General features: G+C 44.2%; 1 non-coding gene across 1 annotated transcript; it reads right to left on the bottom strand.

Moving 5' to 3' along the window:
• Positions 1-502: 502 nt before the first annotated feature.
• LOC115831838 lies at positions 503-604 on the bottom strand. The gene has a single exon (XR_004027332.1). It is a non-coding gene; the product is annotated as a U6 spliceosomal RNA (small nuclear RNA).
• Between the last annotated feature and the right edge of the window lie 9,683 nt (positions 605-10,287).

The following is a 10,287-nucleotide window of genomic DNA, read 5'->3' on the forward strand; positions in this document are numbered from 1 at the left end:
CAATGGTGCAATCATGGCTTCATGGCTCGCTGCAGCTTCGACCTCCCAGGGTCAGGCCATCCTCCAACCTACCTCAGCCTCAGCTGGAACTACAGGTGAAAATCATCACGCCTGGCTAATTTTTATATTTATTTTTATTTTTCTAGAGAGAAGGCCTCGATATATGTCCAGGCTCTATTTTCTTCCCTTTTTTTTTTTTTTTTTTTTTTGAGACGGAATCTCGCTCTGTAGCCAGGCTAGAATGCAGTGGCGCAATCTCGGCTCACTGCATCCTCCGCCTCCCGGGTTCAAGCAATTCTCCTGCCTCAGCCTCCTGAGTAGCTGGGACTACAGGCGTGGGCCACCATGCCCAGCTAATTTTTGTATTTTTAGTAGAGATGGGGCTTCACAGTGTTGGCCAGGATGGTCTCGATCTCTTGACCTCATGATCCACCCACTTTGGCCTCTCAAAGTGCTGGGATTACAAGCATGAGCCACTGCTCCCGGCCTCCAGTTTTTTGTTTTTTTTAATGGAAGCTTCACAAATTTGCATTATACTTGCACAGGGACCATGCTAATCTCTGTATCATTCCAATTTTAGTGTATGTACAGCCAAAGGGAGCACTATAATTAGGCTTAGACTAAAAGAGTTTTGTTTGTAAAAGAGGTTGTTTAATATCATCATCCTCTGCACATGGCTTTCCACCCCAGGTGGGTGAGCTTGGTACCTGAGCTAACAGCCACAGCCCTGTGGTGACTCGTGGCATGACCTGCAGGCTCCATCCTGCTCTGCTCCTCTTCACACCCAAAGAATGCAAGGCTGGAACTCCTTTCTCTTCTGGAGATCTCAGGGACAGAGGAAATGGCAGCAGGCACATTGGCCAGAGGCCTTTAGATACAAGCCCTGCATTTTGCAAAAGAGTTTTGGGGCCTAGACCTCAATAAAGGGATGAGGTTTCCCTTCACTATTTCCCAACTGTCAGTGACAGCCACCTCTCCCCCTGGGGCCCCCTTCTCACGCCGCCCTCTCCTGCCACCCCTCCCACCTGTCCTCTGCAGCCTCCCCGCTCCCCCATGTGTCCTCCTGGACACACGTCCCTGGCTTACATTAAGGAAAAATATGCACATAAATTAATGATCTTATCTTCAATTAGATGTCTTTTGTGAGTAGTATACACCTTATAAGAAACTATACTTCATGCCCTGGTTCCTCTCTCTTTTTAATTCTAAGTCACTATTCCAGAGGCTCTGTGTCTCTTAGGGTTCTTTAGAATCAGTAACAGAAGCTGATTCTGGCATAAGCAGAAAAGGACAGTACTGAAAACATTTCGGGTAGCTCACAGAATCACGGGAGGGCAAGAAGTCCAAGGTCAAAGGAGGCTACATACTGGGGCCCCAGGATGTGTCTGACCAGGTCATTGCTGCTGCCAAAGAGGAGGAGAGTCTACAGCTGCCACACTCACCAGCACGTAGGATGGTGCTGTCGTCCCCGCTGACTTTTTTTTTTTTTTCTTTTCCAGAGATGGAGTCTTGCTCTGTCACCCAGGCTGGAGTACAGTGGTGTGATCTCCGCTCACTGCAACTTGTGCCTCACAGGTTCAAGCAATTCTCGTGATTTAGCCTCCCAAGTAGCTGGGATTACAGGAGTGCACCACCATGTCTAGCTAATTTTTGTATATTTAGTAGATACATGGTTTCACCATATTGGCTGGGCTGGTCTCGAACTCCTGACATCAAGTGACTTGCTCATCTCGGCCTCCCAAAGTTTTAGGATTACAGGAGTGGGCCAGAGCATCCGGCCCCAACGGCCTTTTGAAACTGGGTGTGGCTACCAGAACGGACGCGCCTCTCTTCCATTGCTTTGAGTGACTGGCTCCAGGGTCAAAATTCTGGAGCTAGGCGTGGTGGCTCACACCTGTAATCCTAGCACTCTGGGAGGCCGAGGCAGCTGGATTGCTTGAACTCAGGAGTTTGAGGCCAGCCTGGGCAACATTTTTTGTCTCTATGAAAAAATAGCTGGATTTGATGGTGCGGAGGTTGCAGTGAGCCGAGATTGTGCCACTGCAGTTTCCTGCCTGGGAGACAGAGCGAGATTCTGTATCAAAAAAAAAAAAAAAATCTGGAGCTGGTACACCTGATTGGCGAAACCTAGGCCTGCAAAAGAAAGAGATGGCTGACATGGGTGGATGGCTTTTTAGCATCTAGAGTGGGAGCAGGACCCTGTTTCTTACTAAGACTCAAATGGTGAGGAATTCCTCAAACAGGAAGACAGTTCAGAGGGTGAGCAGCCAAAAAAAATTGCAAATGTCTCCTGTAGGTAGGAAGCATCTGGTGCTCTGTTCAGATATGGGTCACAGCATTATTTCATCTAACTTAGAAAACTATTCTAAACTAAAGTTGGTTTGCTTCCCTTTCCTTCTGTTATTAAAATAAAAAGATACACTTGGACAATTTCTTCTACCAAGTTACTATAGCGAGGTAAAAATTCTGGCATCAAAACCCCATAGTTTTTTATAGTTTGTCTTCCAAGTTTACATTGTTGCTTTTGAATATAACTATGGAGCAAGTCTTTTCATAGTAAGCTTAGCTACAGCTTATCTGTAAGATTCTAATCGGATTCATATTCTAAGCCAATATTTACAGTTTTGAAATTTTCAAAGTTAATTTTCTGTTTTCCTATTGCCTTTCCTTTTTTAAGCTGGCATTGTTAAGTTTTTAAAAGTGGCTTGTATTACTGCAAGTTAGAAAAAGAGTAGAAAGAAGTCAGAACGAGAAAGAAGTATAGGGAAAAAAATAATGTGTTTTTTTTTAAGAAAACTGAATCCTAGGTTAGCAAGATTTTTTTTTTTTTTTTTTTTTTTTTTAGTGAAACAAACATCAGTTTATCCGGATAGCATTATTTCTCAGGCAAATAGGAGAATCATATTTCTTGTCTGGTGATAGCTAGTCTATATTTGTTTACTCATTAGAAAGTTCGCTGCTTATTCTGTGAAATCTCAAAATCTTAGTCTGCTTTGCCGATGTCCTATTTATTCTACATCTCTTTAATGAGTGAGGGATTTGAGCTGTCACTACTGTTTCAATTAAATGTCCCCTTTCACCATTTCCTGTGGCTTTATGGTGAAATACCCTACATTTACTGAATAATTTGGCATCCCATTTCTGCCCCCAAATCCTTAAATAAAATTGATGAGAGAGACTCATTGTAGGAATTAGATACCTGTTGATCATTAGACAACTGTCAATTACAAAATGGACTGGATTCCAGACCTATTTTCCCGGATAGAGAGGAAAAGATGTTTTAGGTAAGATAACAGGGATCAGTGAAGGAGAGAGCATTGCTGATGGAGAGAGGAGGTAATTTGTGTAATCTCCTTTGAGTTTTAGAAATTCATGGCTTACGGTGCTGCTGAAGCCTGTTCTTGCCGCTTCCTAAGAAGGCAAATGTCTCTGGCCTCCTCAAGCCAGACGGTGCAGGAAGAAACTGGCACTGGCGGCAAGGGGTGACCAGCCAGATGGTGGGGCATGGAGGCGAGAGTGGGGGTGGGGTGAGGGTGCTAATTTGCTTCTCTTGCCTCACCAGGAGCCAGTGACAAGCAGATGGCTGCACACTTAATGTCACCCTTTTTCTGTCTAGCAGGCAGTGGTGGTTGGTCTTGTGGTCATGTAGAAAGCACGCATTTTTTTTTTTTTTTTGTCTTCAAAATGTGGATGTGGTGTAGGGACATACAAAGGGCAAATGTAGATTAAAATATTATGTGTATCTAAGAAAAATAGATCTTATCGGCCGGGCACGGTGGCTCACACTTGTAATCCCAGCACTTTGGGAGGCCGAGGCGGGCGGATCACGAGGTCAGGAGATCGAGACCACGGTGAAACCCCATCTCTACTAAAAATGCAAAAAAAATAAATTAGCCGGGCGTGGTGGTGGGCGCCTGTAGTCCCAGCTACTCGGGAGGCTGAGGCAGGAGAATGGCGTGAACCCGGGAGGCGGAGCTTGCACTGAGCCGAGATCGCACCACTGCACTCCAGCCTGGGTGACAGAGCGAGACCCTGTCTCAAAAAAAAAAAAAAAAAAAAAAGAAAAATAGATCTTATCTTCTTCCATTTTTTGCAATAACTAGGTGCCTGTTTATAGTTTCTTTTCTTTTCTTTTCTCACTGCAAGCTCCGCCTCCCGGGTACACACCATTCTCCTGCCTCAGCCTCCCGATAAGCTGGGACTACAGGTGCCCACCACCACGCCTGGCTAATTTTTTGTATTTTTAGTAGAGACGGGGTTTCACCATGTTAGCCAGGATGGTCTCGATCTCCTGACCTCATGATCCACCCGCCTCGGCCTCCCAAAGTGCTGGGATTACAGGGGTGAGCCACTGCACCTGGCTGCCTGTTTATAGTTTCACAACATCAACTGAAAGTGATTTATCCTTTCTATTACAAAAGTCAATTCAAATTAATCAAACTGTTCCAGGATATGTAAGAAATAATCACTAAAACGATACAACTGGCTATGAAATCCAAACTCAAGCCACAGCATCTTGTGTTTGGAGAGGGGCTGGGTTACTAACAACGCAGGTCTTTCCTTGCACACCCTGTTAGTTTCTGTGTCTTGATTTCGTAATTTCTCTGGAGCTGACTATAGTAACAGTAACTGAAAGTTTGTTAAATTGAATCAAGTTATAGTAAGTCAATCAGTACATACACTATTCAATATTTGTGTAAATATTGACTCCATGCCAATATAAACATTAGTGAGTATGGCAAGGTAAAACAGTTAACATTTTGAAAATGTAATGTGTAACAAGCACTGATTTTTAGTATAATGCCTTATGGGCTAAATCAAATAGTTGCTTTCAAAATTGGGAAGCAAGGATCCTAATATCTATTTTTGTAGGGGAAGACAAAGAAATAAATATTTACTGAGTACTACCCTTGTGTCAGATACCCTTGGCATACATTATCATATTCAATTCTTTCAATATCCCTATAAGGTGGTTCTTTCTCTGCTTTTTACAGATGATAAAATGAAGGTTTGCAGATGTTAAGTAACTTGCTGGGGTCACAAAGGGAGTGACTGAGCAGGATTCACACATGGGTATGCCTGACTGTCCTGCTGTACCGTGCTGTCTTACTTTTATTTACCTGATCCTCAAAACCTCATTATTCCCTCAAATGCTCCCAGTTTTATCTGTCTAGTGATTGGTAAAATTAGCCCACTCTATCTCCAAAGCATTCTCCAGAGTTTTTGTTGCTCCCAGTCCAAAGGCCAGAATGAGATCTGTAGCCAGATTTTCTTTTTTTTTTCTGAGACAGATTCTCACTCTGTCTCCCAGGCTGGAGTGCAGTGGCGTGATCTCAACTCACTGCAACCTCCGCCTCCCGGGTTCAAGCAATTCTCCTGCCTCAGCCTCCTGAGTAGCTAGGATTACAGGCGTGTGCCACCACGACCAGCTAATTTTTGTATTTTTATTAGAGACGAGGTTTCACCATGTTGGTCAGGCTGGTCTTGAACTCCTGACCTCAAGTGTTTCCCCTCCCTCCCAACCCCTTGGCCTCCCAAAGTGCTGGGATTACAGGCATGAGCCACTGTGCCTGGCCCAGATTTTCTTTCTTTCTTTTTTTTCTGAGACGGAGTCTTGCTCTGTCCCCGAGGCTGGAGTGCAGTGGCGCCATCTTGGTTCCCTGCAACCTCCACTTCCCAGGTTCAAGCAGTTCTCTGCCTCAGCCTCCCGAGTAGCTGGGATTACAGGTGCCCGCCACCATGCCCCACTAAGTTTTGTACTTTTAGTAGAGACAGGGTTTCACCATCTTGGCCAGGCTGGTCTTGAACTCCTGACCTCGTGATCCACCCGCCTTGGCCTCCCAACCAGATTTTCAATGGCTTAATTTTCCTACATTCAGATCTTTTTTGGACTTTAAAGGACGAAGGGAAGTGAAATGGTGTATTGCCCGTGATCTATCACAGAGCAATAATTCTGTTCCTTTTTTTTTTTTTTTTTTTTTTTTTTTGAGACAAGGTCTTGCTCTGTCGCCTAGGCTGCAGTGCAGTGGCCTGATCTTGGCTCACTGCAAGCTCCGCCTCCCAGGTTCATGCCATTCTCCTGCCTCAGCCTCCCGAGTAGCTGGGACCACAGGTGCCCGCCACCACGCCCGGCTAATTTTTTGTATTTTTATTAGAGATGGGGTTTCACCGTGTTAGCCAGGATGGTCTCGATCTCCTGATCTCATGATCCACCCGCCTCGGCCTCCCAAAGTGCTGGGATTACAGGCATAAGCCACCGCACCTGGCCCAATAATTCTGTTCCTAATGCGCAATTCTGTAACCTCCTTTTACCAAATTCCCAAACCTTCACATTCATCTTGTGCCTGTTAATATGTGATGCAGGTATCTTATTAGCTGAACATCTTTTAGCTCTAGTAACATGTCTAATGTTAACTAGATTCTATTTGATGCAGCTGCTACATCCATGGCTCTCTCTCTCTCATTGCTTAGCACACTACACAGTATTTAAAGTATGCGTTTTAATTAAGTGGTTGCTTTCCTCCAGTTTCTTCATCAGTTGTCACGACCAGTTGATGAAGCATTTGACATGCCACAGTAAACTTGAAACCGAAATAGTCTGGTGGTATTTAGAGAGAATAAGTCTTACATTACATGTTATTTACTATATTTGGTACTATCTAAACATGAATGGATACATGTTCACTAAAATAAACATGACAAATCAATTTCTTATTTTCAGACAAAAATAATAGGAAATAAGATACATTCCACTTGTAATTATTATAAAGAATTGTTTTGAAAAGTTTCAAAAGTATGTATCTCTTGATTCACGTCCATTAGGGTGCCTTACTCAAAGGAAGTATGCACAAGTATCTCTTTGATATGGTAGATTCATTATGAGGAATAAGAGACTGGTGAAAGATCAGGGTACTTAGATCTTCCATTGTCCTATATTGGTTCTACTTGCATATGGGCACTGGCAGACAGAAAGATGACATCATTAGGTCGGGCGCGGTGGCTCACGCTTGTAATCCCAGCACTTTGGGAGGCTGAGGCGGGTGGATCACGAGGTCAGGAGATCGAGACCACGGTGAAACCCCGTCTCTACTAAAAAAAAACATAAAAAATTAGCTGGGCGTGGTGGCGGGCGCCTGTAGTCCCAGCTACTCGGAGAGGCTGAGGCAGGAGAATGGCGTGAACCCGGGAGGCGGAGCTTGCAGTGAGCCGAGATCGCGCTACTTAACTCCAGCCTGGGTGACAGAGCAAGACTCCGTCTCAAAAAAAAAAAAAAAAAAAAAAAAAGATGACATCATTGCACCATTGCATTGTCCCCCGGGGAGACATTCTGCTGCCTTTGAGTCATGATTTAGTTGAAAAGGTCGACTAAAAAGCAATATGTTGGTTTCCAAATGACTGCTATAGTAGTTCATAGGAAGAATGGCATCTTAATTCATCTACAGTGAAGCAGATATTTTGATTCACTGTAATTTAAAAAATAAAAACGGTGGACTCAGCCTTCTAACTTCATGACTTCCCTTTTCCTTATGACAATAGAGAATTCATTTCTCCATCCTTCACTTTGAGATAAACCCAACTTAAATCTGTTAAAGGATGTATATAGTAAATGAAAGTAGCTAAGAAGTTATGATTGGAGAAATGAAACCAATTTCTTATAAATGACAACAGGTTCCTGAAAACCTTATGAAGAAGTTGATGCAGGTTACCACAGGGTGATTTTCTCAAATGAATGCTACAGTGACTACTGAACTTTTCTTTTTTGTTTTTGTTTTTGTTTTTGAGATGGAGTTTCGCTCTTGTTGCCCAGGCTGGAGTGCAGTGGCACGATCTCGGCTCACCGCAACCTCCACTCCTGGGTTCAAGCAATTCTCTGCCTCAGCCTCTCGAGTAGCTGGGATTATAGGCGCCTGCCATCATGCCAGGCTAATTTTTGTATTTTTTGTAGAGACAGGGTTTCGCCGTCTTGGCCAGGCTGGTCTTGAACTCCTGACCTTATGATCCACCCGCCTCAGCCTCCCGAGTAGCTGGGATTACAGGCGCGCACAAGGAGGTCTGGATAGTTTTTGTATTTTTAGCAGAGACAGGGTTTCAGCCAGGTGCGGTGGCTCACACCTATAATCCCACAACTTTGGGAGGCTGAGGCGGGTCGATAGCCTGAGGTCAGGAATTTAAGACCAGCCTGGCCAACGTGGTGAAATCTCGGCCCTACTAAAACTGCAAAAATTAGCTGGGTGTGGTGGCAGGTGCCTGTAATCCCAGCTACTCAGAAGGCTGAGGTAGGAGAATTGCTTGAACCCAGGAGACAGAGGAGGTTGCAGTAAACCTAGATTGCACCACTGCACTCCAGCCTGGGCAACAGAGCAAGACTCCGTCTCAAAAAAAAAAAAAGAGACGGGGTTTTACCGAGTTGGCCAGGCTGATCTTGAACTCCTGACCTCAGGTGATCCACCCGCCTCAGTCTCCACAAGTGCTGGGATTACATGCATGAGCCAATGCACCCAGCCGATGTTTTCCTTTTTAAACATCTGTTTCATAATACTTTAGTCATATTCCAATCTTTCCAAGACAAAAATGACAGCAACCCTCTTTGAATCACTTAACTCTTTTTTTTTTTTTTTTGAAATGGAGTCTCACTCTGTCGCCTAGACTGGAGTGTAGTGGGGCGATCTCCGCTCACTGCAAGCTCCGCCTCCTGGGTTCACGCCATTTTCCTGCCTCGGCCTCCCCAGCAGCTGGGACTACAGGTGTCCACCACCACGCCTGGCTAATTTTTTGTATTTTTAGTAGAGACGGGGTTTCATTGTGTTAGCCAGGATGGTCTCGATCTCCTGACCTTGTGATCCGCCCACCTCAGCCTCCCAAAGTGCTGGGATTACAGGCGTGAGCCACCGCGCTCAGCTTTGTTTTGTTTTGTTTCACTCTTAACACCTGCTTTTGTTACTCAAATACATCTTTTAAATCTGATCAAATCATAGGCTTTAAAAAAACCTGATTGTATACAATTGCTGACTCCTGAAGAAATCACACAGGTTTTATAGCATGAGTGTAAAAAGGAAAATTTAGAATTAAGCATCAAATATGGTGGAGACTTCATCTACTTACAAAAAAAAGCTTCAAAATATACCTTATAAATTTTAAAATCTAATGTGTAGGAGAGCAGAATATATTTTATTTTTCTTTCTTGCTTTTTTTTTTTTTTGAGACAGAGTCTTGCTCTGTCGCCCAGGCTGGAGTGCAGTGGCATGATCTTGGCTCACTGCAACCTCCAACCTCCGCCTCCCAGGTTCAAGCGATTCTCCTGCCTCAGCCTCCCGAGTACCTGGGACTACAGGCGCGCTCCACTATGCCCGACTTATTTTTTTTTAGTAGAGACAGGGTTTCAGCATATTGGTCAGGCTGGTCTTGAACTCCTGACCTCGTGATCTGCCCACCTCAGCCTCCCAATATTTTCATTTTTTATCATGGTAAAATGTATTGTATATATAGTAAAATCCACAGATCTTAATTGTACAATTTAATGTCTTGGTAATTGTATATACCCATGTACCCATGACTTCAGTCAAGGTATAGAACATTCTTGTTGTTCCAGAAGGTTTCTTTTTTTCTTTATTTTCTTCTTTTTCTTTTTAACTTTTATTTATTTATTTTTATTTTTATTTTTTTTTTAAGATGGAGTCTCACTCACTCTGTTACCCAGGCTGGAGTGGAATGGCATGATGTCAGCTCACTGAAACCTCTGCCTCCTGGGCTCAAGTGATTCTCCTGCCTCAGCCTTCCAAGTAGCTGGGATTACAGGCATGTGCAAGCACACCCGGCTAATTTTTGTATTTTTAGTAGAGACGGAGTTCCACCATGTTGGTTAGGCTGGTCTTGAACTCCTGATTTCAAGTGATCTGCCCACTTTGGCCTCCCAAAGTGCTGAGATTACAGGCGTGAACCACTGCACCCAGCCATTTTTTTTTAGTAGGGATGGGGTTTTACCGTGTTGGTCAGACTGGTCTGGAACTCCTGATGTCAAATGATATGCCTACCTCGGCCTCCCAAAGTGCTGGGCATTATAGGCATGAGCTACTGCACCAACCATTTTATTTATTTTTATTTATTTATTTTTTTCCAAGATGGAGTCTTGCTCTTGTTGCCGAGGCTGGAGGGCAATGGCGTGATCTGGCTCACTGCAACCTCCGCCTCCTGGGTTCAAGCGATTCTCCTGCCTCAGCCTCTCGAGTAGCTGGGACTACAGGCGCGTGCCACCACGCACAGCTAATTTTTGTATTTTTAGTAGAGACG

This window comes from Nomascus leucogenys, chromosome 2, assembly GCF_006542625.1.
Source record: "Nomascus leucogenys isolate Asia chromosome 2, Asia_NLE_v1, whole genome shotgun sequence".
Taxonomy (NCBI): Eukaryota; Metazoa; Chordata; class Mammalia; order Primates; family Hylobatidae; genus Nomascus; species Nomascus leucogenys.